The sequence below is a fragment of the Mus caroli genome, chromosome 9 (assembly GCF_900094665.2).
Source record: "Mus caroli chromosome 9, CAROLI_EIJ_v1.1, whole genome shotgun sequence".
Classification (NCBI taxonomy): Eukaryota; Metazoa; Chordata; class Mammalia; order Rodentia; family Muridae; genus Mus; species Mus caroli.
Genome location: NC_034578.1, coordinates 61,979,805 through 61,997,780, shown reverse-complemented (window position 1 = coordinate 61,997,780; position 17,976 = coordinate 61,979,805). Strand labels below are relative to the sequence as shown.

The window sequence follows — 17,976 nt, the reverse complement described above, 5'->3', positions numbered from 1 at the left end:
CAGTAGGGACAGGATAAAGAACCCAAAGTCGGGCTAGGAATGCTGTTCAGTGGTATACCACTGACCCAGTCTACAAAATGTCCAATTTTTAGCCCTACAGAAAAACAAACAAAAAACCCAAACCTTAGGGAGAAAACAACAAACCCTGTTGTAGTGAGGTTTAGTACACCACGGGCATACTTTCTTTAGACTGAGTGGGTTTCTGGGCTTGTAGTTATGATAGAAGAAAAGGTGGCCTTGCTGATAAAGTTTTGGGAGGGTAGTTTTATAATGCTGGAAACACACATGCCAGAGTTTTGAGTCAGCTAGGGTTCTAGCATCACCCTTGACCCCAGAGTCATGGGATGGTCCCCCTGTATCCATCCTCTTACTCCTCCTTGAGTTAAGAAAGACTGAAGACCCAACAACCCTTTCAGAAGAAATGACTTTCCTCTTTCCTTGTACTAGGCCAGTGGGGTTAGCACAGTGTGATTTCTCAGAGATTCTACAATGTTCCTTACTCAAGGTGTGAGTTAAAATTAAAGTGTAAAATCATCTGTCCACCTGGAAGGGAAATTGCTATATCTTTAACCAATCTGGACAATTCTTGTCTAATGACAGAGAGATTGTAGCAGAAACAGTTAAGAATAAGATTTCAATGACTGGTGGCAGGCAGAGCAAGTGGTCCTCTGTGAGTTCAAGGCCAGCCTGGTCTATAGAGTGAATTCTAGGCCAACCAAAGCTAACACAACTAGTTCTTTTCTAATGAGAGAGAGAGAGACAGACAGAGAGACAGAGACAGAGACAGAGAGACAAAGGGAGACAGAGAGAGAGAAAGAAGAGGAAGAAGAAGAGGAGGAGGGGGAGGAGGAGGAAGAAGAAGAAGAAGAGGAGGAGGAGGGTGTAGGAGGAGGAATCCATGACTTAGTTGATCCTAGATACCAGTCTGGTAAATGGGAAATAAGAGACATAGAATGTTTCAGTCAAAATTTTGATACAATGTCTTAGCTGGGAAAATGAAAAGAATTGTGAGAAACAATGTAAGTACAATCTTGCTACCTTTTGTTTTTATTGTTTGATTTTTTTCTTTAAAGTCAGGTTTCTACAATATAGCTGAAGATAGCCTTACATTTGTAATCCTTCTGCTTTAGCCTCCCAGTATTGGCATTACATGTCTGCACCACCATGTGAGTCATTGTTGTTATCTTTGGACTGCTAAATGTGATCAAGACAAATGTATGTGCTTTTACAAAGTAGGATAGTGCTCTACTTCAGGCTCTCTGAACAGCTTCAAGCAGCAAATATGGAATGGTATACATATATTTTTTTTCAAATATTTCTAAATCTTACTGCTCATTGATAGCAAGGAGTTAACATACTGCTGACCTGGTAAAACATTTTTTTAAAACCCCAAAACAACATCATATACAATTTCAAGTTAAAATGCTATATTTGTGAAAATACCTGTGTAAATTTTTCAAATACCTGACAGGATATTTGCTTCTTTAGACTTCAATATGAATGATGAGTGTGCTAAAACCAATTCCAAATACTTTTTTTTTTACATTTATCCGTGTGTGTGTGTGTGTGTGTGTGTGTGTGTGTGTGTGTGTGTACAAGCCACTGTGAACAAGTAGAGATCAAAGATGACTCATGAGAGTTGGTTCTCTCCATTAGATGGGTTCCAGGAATCACACCCAAGCTTTCAGGCTTGGCACCAAGTGCTGTTAACCTCTGGAGCCATCTTACCAGCTCCCAAATTTTTTTTCTGTCATTATGAATTCTTTTTTTAAAGTTTATTTATTTATTTTTATGTATGTAAGTACACTGTAGGTGTCATAGGACATACCAGAAGAAGGCATCAGATCCCATTTCAGATGGTTGTGAGCCACCATGTGGTTCCTGGGAATTGAACTCAGGACCTCTGGAAGAGCAGTCAGTGCTATTAACCACTGAGCCATCTCTCCAGCCCATCATTATGACTTCTTTAATACAGCAAGAACATTGATTTGACTGTGACTTTAAACAACATTTATATTACTATTCAAAAAACCCCAGATATCATTTCCTTCAGTGTTGAATTTTTAGATTAATTTGTCGCATTCCCAGTATCACTTATTTCTATCGACAGAATAAACTTCATTTTGATTCCATGAATCACGTAAAAAAAGAGAGAGCTTTTAGAATTAACTGATTTTCTACTTACTACATTAGTATTTGCAAAGTATGCTTCTGCTAATGGAGGCAGCACACTACAGTTACTCCTTTACTTTCCATACATTCACAAGGAAACAACAACAAAAAGGGCAACTAGCCGGGTGTGGTGGCACACGCCTTTAATCCCAGCACTTGGGAGGCAGAGGCAGGTGGATTTCTGAGTTCAAGCTAGCCTGGTCTATAGAGTGAGTTCTAGGACAGCCAGGGCTACACAGAGAAACCCTGTCTTTAAAAACCAAATAATAATAATAATAAAATAAAATAATAAAGAGGCAACTAGTTAGCTTTATTTACTAGCAGCACATCCGTTGCTGATTATAGAGCACATACATTGTGGAGCCCTCTCTTAACCACACACACTTTCCTTCAGATACCACATCCTGTCCTTACTTTCTGTAGTATGCTTTTGTATATGTATATATGTATGTGTGTATATATGTATATGTATATGTATGTATATATATATATATGTATATATATATATATATATATATATATATATATATATATATATATATATATATACTAAAGCTATATACAACCCATGAAAGGAAAATATGTTTTGTAAAGCAACGTCCCCTTACAAAAGGTGTGCAGAACCAAGCCAAAGTACAAGGAATAAACATGGCCCAGAGACCTCTGTGGGTCACTCTCGCTCAGTCATCTAGCCCATTCCTTTTGATCGTGATTCTACAAACATATGCAAGGGCATGCATGTACGTGCTCACAAAAGATCACTGGCAGTGATCATCTTGCAACTCAACAAAGCCCAATCTCCTCAGTTTAAAGTTTAAGATCAATATTCATTACACAGAAACTACAGACTGGAAACAAAGGGGCAACAAAAGATGCTATAGAACAGGTATAATGGGAACCCAGCTGTGTAAGAACTAGAGAAGTCATCTTTTGTTCAAGGGCAATTTTGCCCTTAAGCTGTTAATTAGGCTAGAGTGGGAAGTAGCTATTGTTGTCTCGGGAATACGCATCTGTTCTCAACAGAACAGGATCAGACTAGAAAGAACTTTTAATACAGTCACCTGTCTCCAGATAGACTGCAGACAATTCAAAGACTGCTATGATTTCTGTGTCTTCTATTATACTGCATGCACAGCAGTTAGGAACACATGGCAGGTGTGTAAATATTTAGTAATGAGTGAGGTCAAAACAGTAGGAAGCATAGGAAAGTGGAGCCATCACAGAATCATGATAGTTTGGAGCTACGAGCAAGACCGTTGAGATTTTGTTTCAATTACTCTTTTTATAATTGAAGAAATTTTATAATTACAGTATAATAGCTTGCCTATAACCATAAATCAAATTATGACTTTTACTTTGGAGTTCTACTACATATAATACTTCACATTCAAGGGTGGAAGCAAAGAGAGTCCTTGAAGAAATTAGTGCTTGTTAGTGAACCTAGGCTTCAACAGTCAAAAAGTTAGTATACAAAAGCTCAAGTTAAACTTAACAAAAGGACAGAAAGAAACTAGTAACAAAAATAAGACTAGAGAGTAAAAGGAAAAAAGAAAGAAGTGGAATTGAAAGATATAGAAGAAGCTTCAGCAAGCCTGCCACCAAACCTAAGGACTTGGGTTCCACTGCCAGGCCCCACGTGGGGGAAGGAGAGAACTGACGTCCACAAGTTGTCCTCTGACCTCCACTCTAGTGCCATGGCACGCGCGTGCACACACAAACACACACACATGCGCACACACACAAAATTAAAATGCAATAAAGTTTTAAAAAATAATTAAGAAGAGGAGGGTGGCATAGAAGTAAAATAAAGGGCTAGAATCAAGCATGTGCAGAGCCTGGGTCAGAAGCCCAGTACAATCTCAAATAAATAAATTAATTAAATGATAACAGATAACAAAAAGAGAAAGTGGAGAGGTAAAACGTGAGTAGAGTGAGATGAGGAGGAGGCAGCTAGAGAAGTCTTCATGTTAGACGTATTCTCTTACAATAACTGAAATTTCCTATTGCTACAGTGAAATCTACATTGCCTGCAAAGACAAAAATCAGCTCCCACTCTGACACTGGCAGTCCGTTTGTAGCCAGCATGGTCTGTGAAATCCAAGTGTCCTGGCTCACCAGCATGAGAAGGAAGTCTGGTTTTAAGTTTCCTCTCTTGCAGACTTCTTTTACTTAATTTCCCCCTTGCACACGATCCCTACATCTCCAACTTTTTACTTCCTCTTTGAAACAGCATCTGCCTTTGTCAACCAGGCCCCAAAGGGAACTGCTGTCAGCAGGGGCTGAATGCTTCCCCCAGATAACACAGGGTCCTGTTACCACTCTCCTTATAACTGTAAGCAAACCACTCAGAATTGTGGTTCTACCTTAAATAAAGATTTAGAATTCTGTCATTTGATCAAAGTTGAACATTCCAATTTTCACCAATTCTGTCCCCTTTTAATACATTTCCTCATGTTGTGATGACCCTCCCCCAGCCAAAAAATTATTTTTGTTGCTACTTCATAACCGTAATGTTGCTACTGTTATGACTCATAACATAAATATCTGTGTTTTCCAATGTCCTTAGATGACCCCTGTGAAAAGATCCTTTAACCCCAAAAGGGATCCTGACCTTAAAACTCCACAAACATAATATATTAAATAGACTTTGAGAATCAATCCTTGAAAACAACTTTGAGAATCCCCTTACTTTTCTACTTAATAATGATTGATGTAATTTTTTAAATTTATATGACATATTAGATGATCAAAAACTAAAAACAAACAGAAACTTCAAACAGAAACCTAATCATTAAGACAGGCATCTTATACAGGTATGTGATCTCCAGTGTACTGAGGAGTGGAGAAAGGTGAAGGCCATTTTTGGCTAAATAGGGAGTCTGAGACCAGTCTGGCCTACAAGAGTCCTTGTCTCACACACAAACAAACAAACAAACAAACAAACAAAAACAAAAATAAAATCCTTAGTTCAATCCCAGGACCTGCATGGTCAAAAAGAGAAAACTCCCACAAGCTTCCTCTAACCTCTACAGGTGCACTGTGGAATATGTACAGAGGCACAGCTACACATGCACATAGAAATAACATTTTAAAAAAAGAAAAGGGGGCTACAGAGATGGCTGCATGGTTAAGAGCACTGGATGCTCTTTCAGAGGACCAAGGTTCAATTCCAATTCGGTTACCATCCATTTTAAAAGTCTGCAACTCCAGTTCTAGGGATGCAGGTGGATACTAAGCATGAAGTTCAGACACACATACAGGCAAAACCCACATACACATAAAAAATAAGTAAAAAAGTTTAAAAAAACAGAAAACATACAAATACTAGGATCCTTGGAAGAATCATGAATATTGGAAAATTAAATTGAACAAATGTGAATAAAAACTGTAAGCCCAGTGCTGGTGATGTAATAGGGAAATGAGCACCCTTGACAAGTGTTAATAGCACTGTGAACTAGAATTTCTTCTCTTATATTCTGAAATTACTTAAAATGGATTTGCTGGATGGGAGTGGTGGCACTGGTTTTACGTTTGTTGTATTTTGTTTTGTTTGAGGCAGAGTATCTCACTGTATAGTCTAAACTGGCCTCAAGCCAGCCTGGACTACATAGTGAGACTCTGTCTCAAGAAAAGAAAGAAAGGAGGGAGGGAGAAGAAGGAGACAGAGAGGCAGATGGACAGAGAGACAAAGAAGGAATTTTTAAAAAGTTGTCATAGAGCATTTTTTCAAATTTATAAAAAAATAAATTGACATAAAACATTTAATTTTTTAAAAATTTTATGTCACATTATTATTGATCTAAAGATATTTTATATCCTATTTCCTTTAAAAGGAAGAAATTCCTTTAAATTCGGTTTTAAAGGGAAAGACCTTTAAAATCCTTTGGTTTGATCTCAGCATTTGATCAATGAGGAAATTAATTTCCAGGAAGGCTAATCTGACTCATGGACAGCAGCACAAACCATCAGTAACAGGGCAGGGCCTGACATGGCTTTCCCCAGATCTCTTGCCACTGCAGCCTACTCAGACCAGCTTAGTTTCAAAACCAAACCAAACAAGACCCCTACATTTATTTCTCTGTGTAGTGTGGGAGCATGCTCGTGTCCCCTGACCCACCTGGAGCTCTGACAACAACGAGTAGAAGTCAGTTCTCTCCTTCCACCATGTGGTCCCTGGGCACTAGACTCAGGTCAGCAGGCTTGGTAAGAAGGCATGCTTACCCCACCTTGTTGACCCATAGATGACTCTCCTAAACATCCTGATGACCATCCCAGCCCTAGACAAAGTATATCTCCTTTCTATTAAACAAACTTATGCTACTAGGTATGACTCGGTACTGAGATCCAAAATGTCCACTTCATGACTCTTCCTACATATCTATGTTTTGCAATCCTCCACCTTAAGCCCAAACCCATGTACCCTCGTCCTCTCTCTACAGAGTCACTAAAAATACGAAGATTGACTTTGGTATAGTTAGTTATGATGCAGTCTCTCCTTCCTAAACTTTCTCGTTTTTTCATTTTCCCTTTCTAGCATTGTGTTTATTATATAATACATATATTATATGTACTATAAACACACACATATATATACATATATACACACACACACTTTTTTTGTATCAGAGTCTTATTACATAGCCTGAAACTTGCTATGTAGACTAAGTTGAACTTGAACTCAGAGATATGACTGTCTCTATCTCTTAGTACTGGGATTAAAGGCATGTACCACTATGCTCAGTTACTATCCAACATAATAAATATTTTATTTACTGAGGTTATGTTTAATTCTCTTCCTTTGCACAATATTGTAAAAGTTCTTTGAGGTTTAGGAGTTTTCTGTTGTACGCAATGACAGTAGTACCTGATGAACAGCACTCAATATCTGTTGAATGGATAAATAAACAAACCATGACAGCCATAATTAAAGGGATACTTTTTAAATGTGGCAGATACTGAATACCATTCAGCAAGAAAACACTATGAAATAGAAATGTAGAAACATGGAAATTTAGTGTTGAGTAAGAACAGTTAAGAAACCAGAAGGGAATCTGAAGCAAAATAGCACTAATGTGATTGAAAGCACATATACATCCAAACCACACTATGGTAGGATGGTATCATGAACGGATTAGAATGAATGGCTACAAGGAGAAGATAATGAAGATGCAGAGCCCTCAGCAGGCCAGTGACAGAAGGAGACCATGAAGAGACCCAGATGAAGCCAGCCCTCTACTCATGAGCATTCAGCCCACTCCCACCCTATGAGGTACTTAGCCACTGGATTTATCAAAGATCCAATCAATGATCTGAACAGTGTCATTTCAGTATAAAGTGCTGGCGTGAAGGAAGTCTAACTGGGGTGAGAAGAAGACCATGGGAAGTGAGGAAGCACAGTCATCCTTGGAGGAGCTCTAATGGGAAGAGGCAGGGGAAATGGAGTGGAAACTGGTACATGCATGGCGCCACCTTCCCAGCCCCTTGGGCTTGTTTTTACAGCCATCATCTCTCTGGCCGCATCCCCATTTTCACCCTCTCAGGAGAGTGCTATAGGCATACCTCCCTTCGTTCTGTTCATTTTCCAATAAAGTAAATCTAAAAGATTTTTTTTTTTAAGTAAGACTGAGAAAGTGTGAAATGATCCAAAGTAGAGAGCCTGCCCTTAGAGGCCAGGTTCTATCCCAGAGTTAAAATGCGCTATCCACAGTGAACTGTATAAAATAACAACTTTTATATATGTGCCTGCTTCTTTACAGATACATGATGTAGGCTCTTAACCTCTTAGGTGTCATGCACTGCCCTAGAAGAACTAATTAATGCTAACAGTCTCTTCTAAAATACATAAAGATGTGCAGATAAAACCCAATTCACAACCTGAGGGGGGCTCACTTAGCTTTGCTACCCAATTTAGTCCATACATAGGCCTGTTTTTATTGTTTGTAATTTAAAATTTTTTTATATATGTGAATGTCTTGATGTGTTTATGTGTGTGTACCACATGCATGCCAGGTGCTACAGAAGTCAGCAGAGGGCATTAGATTTCCTCAACAGGAGTTTGTTAGCCACTGTGTGGGTGCTGGGGACAAACAGCAGTTCTCTGCAAAAACAAGCTCTCATCCCCTGAGCCATCTCTCCAGGCCCATTTTGATTCCTTTTAACTAAAGAGTAACACACATAAAGAAACTGCACAACTGCAAGAATTCTCAGTGTCAAGAACAGAGTACGACCAGGAACAGAAAGCCCCTCCATTTTTCTGGAGAATCACCATTCTGCATTCTAATGCTAGATTTCTCTCTGTGAACATTATAAAAGTGGGACATGGAATGACTCCTGTAGTCTATCTGGGAGGTGGGGAAGGGGAGGGCCTGCTTTTTCACCTTACATTGTTTTGGAGAATCAGCCACACTTGTTCGATGTAGCAGTAGGTTGCTCATTTCCATTTCTGAATAAATTTTCATCTTAATGACAATTTTTAAATAATTCTGAATAACTTTACTTATCTACTCTTTTGTTAGTGACATCTGGTTTATTTCCAGTGTTAGGCTACTGTGATGGACAGAAGTTATTGCATATATCTTTTGACATATAAATGCATACTTTAAAAACCAAAAATGAGATCACCAGCATACAGGTATATGCATGTTCAGTTTTTCTAAAACTGGTATTGTAAAACTTTATATATTATAAAACCTTATATGGCAGCTTAGAAATGGGTAAACTAACTTGTTTTTTTACATAGCAGTGGCATGCTCTAGAATCATCTGAGCAGAGTTCAAATCGCAGCTCATCCAGTGTCCAACTGCCAGGTTAACCGAAGCTTCTGCTCAGACACCACACACAGAGGCAAGTAATGTACCTCAAATAATAGACACCAAGGGATGACTTTGCTAATCCTTTGCTTTCTTATGGCATCACACTGATTTGGGTTTGAGCAACACTGATGACCACACTTGAATGCTGGATGATGAAAAGGCTTAGGGTGAGGTATCATGACTCTGGCTCTTACTCACTAATCAGATGGCCACTGAAAATGGACAGATACCAGTTTTACTTCTCATTGCCCAGACCTGAGCCAGCCACTCCCTTTGCTTAGAGAATCTGTCATGTGTGTCTGGAAAGAAAGTAGAATCTAGAACCAATCCCAGAACTGGACCAATCAGGGCCAGATACTTGCTTACCACGCTCTGGCACCCTGGCCAGTCAATTCAATGCACTCTTGCAGAATTTAAATTGAGAGTCAGCACTGCAAGGATAGGTTAGAATCCATTCTTAGGGTTCTCTGGGTCAAGAGTACATATGACTTGGCAGCCTGTCACCCACAAGAAGACTCTCCCACTATAACTTGACCATGATTCTGGACATTCAATAGTCAGAAGTATAAAAACAATTTCTATTGTTTATAAGCTAAACACACACCCACTTCTTAAAACAGTGGCAGAGTGCACACAGTGACAAGAGGAGCATCAATGAATGATGTCATGGGGGAAGGGTACTATGGTTTTTCAGTCTGGCTCTGATCTGGCCCTGAGGTTTGTTTCCTGTTTTTTCCTCAACATGTAAACTCTCCACTCTTGCAGTCAGTTCTGCATATCTTTCTAACAAACCCAGTGTCTCTTGCTTCAGCTGACTAAAGCTGACTCCTGTTTACAACGAAGACTCCTATCATGTACCAAACTGTGGCAGGAAATGACAGCACAAAGACCACCTTATGGGGGGCTTAGCAGACAAGTCAGAAAAGTAAATGAGCTATATAGGAAGTGAGGAGTCTAACCAAGAAGACAGAGCAATGAGAAGGAACGCAGGTCAGGCTTGAGGTCTGAAAAGAAAGAGGCATCATGCCGTAGAGATGGCAAGGCAGCGTACACCATAGGAGAGACAGACCACAGTCCTGTTCTCTTCCCTTCTCTGTGCATCACCTCCATCCTACCCACTGTCAGAAGGACATCTGAAGGCAAGCAGAGCAGCACACGCCTATGACCCCAGCTCTTAGGAGGCGGAGGCAAGAGGCTAGCTGTCACTTCAAGAAGTGACCTTATCTCAAAATCCAACTAACCAAACACGCATTTACATTTACATATAATTCAAATAATGTGGACAAGGTGGTGAAGCACATTTTAAGGATTAAAGTGAGAAAAGTCAAATAGTTTCTAATTTTGTGTTGAGGAAGAAAAAGCCACAATTTCTGACTTGAATGACCATGATGGTATTTTTGAGTCTGCTGTTCATGCTAAAACACATGAACACACACACACAACTGCTCATTACAACCACAAAGCTGGCTTTTTCCTTTCTCTCCTCAGTCACTTCTCAGATAATAAATCTGGGCTTTTGTGTGTCTGTATGTGCATGTGTGGGGTGTGTGTGTGTGTGTGTGTGTTGTTTGATAGGGCAGAGTAGGGGTCATGGATGAATGCAAAAAGTAAAGGTGGTCACCAAGTGACCAGAGTAGTGAGGCCCTCAGACAGGATAGCCAGGGCTACACAGAGGAACCCCCATCTCAAAAAACAAAAAAGAAAAAGAAAAGGGGGGTGGTGGAGCATAAAGCTAAAGAACAAATGGTCTGAGTACTGTACAGTCTACAGCTATCTTTTCAAAAGGGCCATAAATTCAGATGTGTGAAAGGCAGGCTTAAGACCAGGATTTAATTCCAGCTTCATTAAATTAAACAGTGTAAAAATTCACTTGAGTTTCATTGTACAGCGTTCCCATTCACATAATTCCGGGTATCTTAGCAAATTCAAGTTCAGCTCCTCCACCAGAACACCCCGTCAAATGGTCAGCTCTGGTGAAATGAGTCCTGCCTGTACTTCCCTATGCAAGGCTCCACTCTCTAGTCTTGGGCCGCAAGACTCCACACACACTGTATATGATTTGTCATACTAATAGTGTAAGGACCTCTGACATAGACTCTTCACCAGAATGTGAAAATTCTCTGAAAGTAAACAAAAGTATAACTTGTTTTATAGCACAATCCTTGGCATGACACAAGCAATAAGTAAATGCTGGCTAAATAAGGAATATTGTAGTGTTATTAAGGTTCGACACAGTGGCACACCAATAAGGAAGAGTCTGACCTGGAGGCTAGCCTGGGTTACATATCAAGTCTAAGGCCAGTTGGAGCTACATGTAAGACTACAACTCAGAGATGCTTTTTATAAGTTAATATATTAAAGACCGTATATATTAATATACAAGTATTCATAGAATGACTGGGCTACAAACTCTATACACAGGAAGGGAAAAGGGCGCCTCTACCTCCACTGGTTTTCACCTGAAAAGGGGAGATGTTCATAGCTTTCATAATAACCACCTATGAACTGGGAGTGAATTAATTCAAATTCTTTGGTATTATGCAGCAACACTGAGAGGTTTCTTTTAATTTCATTTAAAAATTAATTTTATTTTTTATTCTTTTGGAACTAGCAGCTTTTAGAATGTCTATTCATTGTATACACCTGTCTTGGGGAAGCTGGATTGTCTATCCTTTTCCACAAAGCTAGTGTTGAGAGTCACGTTCAGTAAAACCGCGGTTTCATCTGCCATAGCTGATAGACAAGACAAAGAATATTTGCCTTGTAGTACATTTCCTCTATCGGGCTTTATAATGAGAGCACAGAATCATGAGACAATATATGAATTTAGGAGTCAGAAGACAGCCTGACAAAGAGGTACAGGCCTTTAATGCCAGTCCTGGGAGCCAGAGGCAGGTGGGTCTCTGTGATCTCAAGGCCAACCTCATCCCAGGCCAGCCAAGCTACATAGGGAGACCTGGCCTCAAAACAACAAACGAGTCGGAAGTCATGTCTGGCTCCACAACAGCGAAAAACAACATGCAGAGAGACAAAACTGAAATGAGCAAGTAGGGAGCGAGGGAACTGTGCTGGAGACAAGTGCCGCCTGACTGCTGAGGCGTGTTCAACTCCTGATCTCAAGCCCTTTCAGGAGCTGTGGCTGCTCTTCTATCACTACATGCCATCAAGTCCCCAGTATCCTTGCAATTAATTCCCATTTTTAGTAAGTTAGGCTAAATTTGGCTTCTACTGCCTACAAACAAAAGAATGTTCATGAACAACAACCCTCAAAACAAAAGTCAAGGGAGTGGTATCTTAGAATCCCAGCAATCATGAGGAGGGTGAGGCAGGAGGAGTATTTAGCCTGGGCTATACAGGATCTATATTTAGTTTGGTCAGAGTTACCTAGCAAGACCTTGACTCTTAAAAAAATGGGAGGTGGTCAAGAAATACTAAAATAGCAGTTAATCAGAAAAGGGAAAGTCTCATTAAAAAAAATTCTATGAAATTAGAAACCTCAATTACTCCTTAGGCTAAAAGAATGAAAAGTATTCATCAATGAGAGCAGGTTCAAACAACATCTCGGGGATTCAACTTCAGTATAATTATCACCAACAAAGCAACATAAATACTATGCAAAGCTGGGGTGTAGCTCAATAATAACACAGTTGTCTAGAAAGTCAGGTACCCAGGTTCAATTCCCAACACTACACTTTAAAAAATTAAATAAAATACTATTACAAAGTTCTGATATCCAGAAAAAAAAATTGAAAGATTAAGGGTAGGAATATCTTAGCATGTGTTAGAACAACAACAACAACAATAACAATAGAGAGTTTTTAATTGTTTAGACAGTGTCTCACTATATTGGCCAGGTTGGTCCAGACCTCATCAAGCCTGGCCTTCACTGTGCTGATATGTGCCACCATACCAAGTTAAATTAATTTTTAAAGGAAAATAGAATTATTTAACTATAATCTTGACTAAAACTGGAATAAGGGTTAACTCAACTTTTCTGTTGATAAGAGCCAGTTCTATCTCACAGACCAAAATAAAGTTTCAGTTTTCCCCATTCATCTACATCCATTCTCATAAAAACATGCTACTTCAGAGTCTTCAACTAAAATATTCAATACTAAGACAGTGGCACTTTTAAAAAGCAGTTCCCAACACTACAGCCATTATATGGTATTAGCCTCTAACATAAGACTGATACATTAAGATTTCCACATTAATTTGATAATAGCTTGTTAGAATTTTTCTTTAGCAGTTTAAAACCTTTTAGGAGGAAAAAGTCTAGTTTCTCTAGCAACAATTTTCAAGTGGATTCTGAAGAGTAAATTTGTACTGTTCCTATATTCAAAAGAAGACAAACTTACTTTCATATAATCAGAAACAGTGAGACAGAAAACCCTACAAATTTAACAGCAAGCTCAGAGATAAAAATAAAACAAACAGTACTTCTATCAATTTGCCAAGATTATACAGATGGTTTTGGTATTTAGAGCAAAATGAGGCCTGCTAAATCTAAGGTAAAAGAAACAGATTCTGAAATAATAAAAAGAATGATTGTAAGTAAAATGTCTTAATCATTCGCAGTAATGAAGAAGACAGGTTATTGGTATTTTTTTAATGTCTTATATTACCTCTGGAAAGTGTTTACTGAAATTACATCTGATGACCTATCTTAAATCAAATGGTGACGCTATACTCAACATGGCTGGCTCAGAGGTATAAGGTTTTACCCTCACTCTACCCCTTTGTTCAGCCCCTCACACCTTAATCCATATTTGGAAAAGTTGATTAAATGCCAAACAGACTAAGGGAGGCTTAAAAGTAAATGGTATTCCTAGAGTTCCAGTAGAACTACTAAGTAAAGCACGCAGAGTCTTAAATAAGCAACCAATTATGAAGTGTAATTAAGAAATGCTAATTACCATCAATGTCAATTTCACATGTGTGGCAAGATGCCAAATGTAGTTGCTAGGAAAAAAACGGACTTAGACTCAAGTTTTCAGGACACTCTGAAAGATTAGAAATGTTATCTTTCACTTTAAGATCCAGATTTCTTGGTACGTTCCTTCACTCACTGATTCAAAGCCTAATGAGAGAATAAGACACATAAATTAAAATGCTCTAAAGTCAACAATAGTTAGACTAGATTACTCATTAGATACAAGATATTGTTTCAAACGTTTTATTTGTATTATCAAATTTAAGTGTCCCAACTCAATAAATGCACACTTTTCTCCATTTTACATGGGAGGAAACTGAGATATAAAGAAACAGGAACAAGACCAGGTTTCAAACCCATAGCCACTGATCCTTAGCCAACTACCTGGTACTTCCTCTCATACTACAATAACTGACTCAACAAATTCTTGTTTGTGTTTTTTTTGAGACTGGGTTTCTCTGTGTAGCCCTAGCTGTCCTGGAACTCACTCTGTAGACCAGGCTGGCCTCGAACTCAGAAATCTGCCTGCCTCTGCCTCCCGAGTGAATGCTGGGATTAAAGGCGTGCGCCACCACGCCTGGCTAGCAAGCATCTTTTACCCACTGAGCCTCTTCCTGCCCCCTCTACAAATCTCACTAGAACTTGAGACATGACAAAGTACTTATAGATTACTCCACAAGAGACCCAATAATCCAGATCTGAGAAGGCTTTCTGGAGGAATAAAGCCCTGATTCTTTTTCTTTTAATTATCTTATGTGTATTGTGTTTTGTATGCATGCATATATATGCAGAAAAAAGTGTCGTTTCTACTGAAACTGGAGTTATAGATGGCTATAAACTGCTATATGGGTGCTGGGAGTCGAACCTGGGGCTTCTGTAAGAGCAGCTTGTGTTCTTAATTTTTTTAATTAATTAATTAATTAATTAATTTTTGAGACAGCATTTCTCTGAGTAACTGTTCTGGACCAGGCTGGCCTTGAACTCAGAGATTTGCCTGCCTCTGCCTCTTTTTCTGCCTCTGCCTCCCAAGTGTTGGTATAAAAGGCCAGCATCACACCACCTGTCCCTCATTCTTAAAGAATATAAAGGACTTAGCTAGACAAAATAAGAAGGAAGGGATGACAGCATTCCAGAAAGATACTTCTATCCTAGGACCACAGCAGCAACACAACACTCCAGAAATAACAGATATATTCGAGGAAACTTCAAGAAGAATGCTATAAGGCTGGAGTGGAAAGGGAAAGTAGAAATTATAAAAGTTAAGATTAGAGAGCCAGACAAAGGCCAAATTGTAGAGAATTTTAATGACATGGTAAGGAGTGTTGGCTTCATCTAATTAACAATGGAGTCAACAAGGAATTTTCAATTGGTGTTTTAGATATACATTTTGCCAACTCTGAAAATGTGAATTTCAGGAACAAAAGTGAAAATAAGAAAACCAGTGGAAACAGCTTCTAAAAAGGAAAGTACTGGAATAAGGATGCTAGGGAAGTTTCTAATTCAAAATAAGTTAATGGACAAAGAGATGTTCTGTGGACAAAGGTCCTTGCCACCAAGTCTGAAGACCAGAGTTTAACCCCAAGGAACCATAGATAGAATGTCAGAACTAACTCTAACAAACTGTCTACTGACCTTCATATTCAGGCACATGCATGTGCCCACAAGTGTAGACACAGAGAGAGAGAGAGAGAGAGAGAGTGTGTGATAAAGAGAGAGAGAGAGATCAGTAAATAAAGAAGTATAATAAAATTGTTTTTTTTTTTAAAGATTTACCAAATAAGCTGGATATAGTGGCAAGAGGACCAAGAGTTAACTAAGCTATAAAGTGAGCTGGAGGCCAGACTGGGGTACATGTACCCAGATAAATAGATTTCAGTGAATGAGTAGACATTAAAGAAAGAGAGGGAAAGATAAGAAGAACTTGTATACAATTACTAAAAGTCTCTTCCTTGAATTATGAAGTCAATAGCAATCCATGTTATCTCTGAAATACAACAAAAATAAATAAAAGCAAAACTTTATCTAAGTAAATAAATTTGGTTTAGGTAAGAGTTTGAGGAGAAAGTGATAAATCAGATAAGGCATTGTGATTTTAATCCATGATAACTGTTCCAAGAAGTTAGAAATATCAAGAAGAAGAAGAAGAAGAAGAAGAAGAAGAAGAAGAAGAAGAAGAAGAAGAGGAGGAGGAGGAGGAGGAAGAGGAGGAAAGAGACAGAGAAAGAAAGAGCAGGGCATGGTNAGAGGAGGAGGAGGAGGAGGAGGAGGAGGAAGAAGAAGAAGAAGAAGAAGAAGAAGAAGAAGAAGAAGAAGAAGAAGAAGAAGAAAGAGACAGAGAAAGAAAGAGCAGGGCATGGTGGCCCACGCCTTTGATTCCAGCACCCGGGAGGCAGAGGCAGGCGGATTTCTGAGTTTAAGGCCAGCCTGGTCTACAAAGTGAGTTCCAGGACAGCCAGGGCTACACAGAAAAACCCTGTCTCGAAAAAAGAAAAAAAAAAAGAAAGAAAGAATGAAAGCAAGAAAAAAAGAGGGAAAGAAAGAAAATATTAAAAAAAGGAAAAAGAAAAAGTGGGCCTCTCTAATATTGGTAAATATCCTGAAAATATTTTAAAATAACTAAAATGATCTTTTTCAAATAAGTTAACAAAAAAAAAAAAACCAACAAAAAAAGCCAAGTAGAAAATATGTAAAAAGGACTAGGGAGATCTCTCAGCAGGTAAGAGGTCGGTTGGCTGAGTAACCACGAAGGCCAGAGTTCAAATCCTAGAACCACACAAGCCAGGCATCCCATGCATGCCTGCAACCTCAGATCCAAGGGGGTTGAAACAGGAGAATCAGCAGAGCTTGCCTAGCGAAAAGACACATTTCCCAGGCTCAAAGAACTAGGCAAAGAGTGTCAGGAAAGGATTCCTCACAATCTCTTCTGACCTGAGTTTGCAAACAGCTGTACTCCCTCACACATCTGAACACACTCACACAGACGCCTAAACACACACAAATAAATCTTTTTTTTTTAAGGAAAAAAAATATATATATAAAGAATAGGTACGGGCCAGGCGGTGGTGGCCCACGCCTTTAATCCCAGCCACTTGGGAGGCAGAGGCAGGCGGATTTCTGAGTTCGAGGCCAGCCTGGTCTACAAAGTGAGTTCCAAGACAGCCAGAGCTATTCAGAGAAACTCTGTCAAAAAAAAAAAAAAGAAAGAAAGAAAGAAAGAAAGAAAGAAAGAAAGAAAAGAATAGGTACACACAAATTTAATGAAGAGATGACCAAAAATAAAAATACTTTTTAAAAAATGAAGGGAAATAAACACAAGACAAAAATGAAATGCTATTTATTTTACATCAAGCACACTAGCAAAATCCAAAAATCTAACAACACCTGGAAAGAATATAAAGAAACAGAAATACACATTGGTTGTCAAAATTCTACTTCTTTCCCAGGACTTAGCAAGTTCACAACCAGGCCCATGACCTGGGAAAACTCTGGCATGTTGCTTTAAGACAGTGGTCCCCAACCTTCCTAATGCTGTGACCTTTTAATACAGCTCCTCATGCTGTGGAGACCCCAACCATAGTTATTTTTCTCTGCTATTTCATAACTGTAATTTTGCTACTGTTATGAATTGTAATGTGGATATCTGATATGCAACCCCTGTAAAAGGGTCGTTTGACCACCAAAGGGGTCACAAGCCACAAGTTGAAAGTCACTGCTTTAAAAGATAGAGGAATATTAATGAGGCACTGTTTATGCCAGACAGAAAATGAATACCATGTAGATGAGCATTAATAGAAGAAATGATAACTGGCAGTACAGCACTTTCAATCAGTGGAACCCACAAAGCAATAAATCAATAAAGATAGGATAAAAATCAAGAAAATTCAGTGATTGTATACCAGGACACAGCAGTATCAATACCTACTTAAACATACCAGTATTTAAAGAAAAGAAAGAGTAACAGACATGTAGCCATAGTATGCCTTTAAAAAAAAAAGTAGCTCTGACTGTCCTGAAACTCACTGTTTAGACCAGGCTTGCCTCTTCTTTCTGAATGCTGGG

At 38.8% G+C, this 17,976-nt stretch overlaps 1 protein-coding gene across 2 annotated transcripts in view; it reads right to left on the bottom strand.

Annotated features, from left to right (window-relative positions):
• The window catches only part of Dennd4a (DENN domain containing 4A), a 111,781-nt gene that overhangs the window by 88,642 nt on the left and 5,163 nt on the right, over positions 1 to 17,976 (bottom strand). Inside the window, exon 1 of one of the 2 annotated variants that reach the window (XM_029481210.1) lies at positions 13,901 to 14,006. The exons of the other annotated variant lie outside the window; for it this stretch is intronic. The gene's annotated coding sequence lies outside the window, so the exon portion shown is untranslated. Of the gene's footprint in view, positions 1 to 13,900; positions 14,007 to 17,976 lie in introns of those variants that run through there. 2 annotated transcript variants of the gene reach the window in all.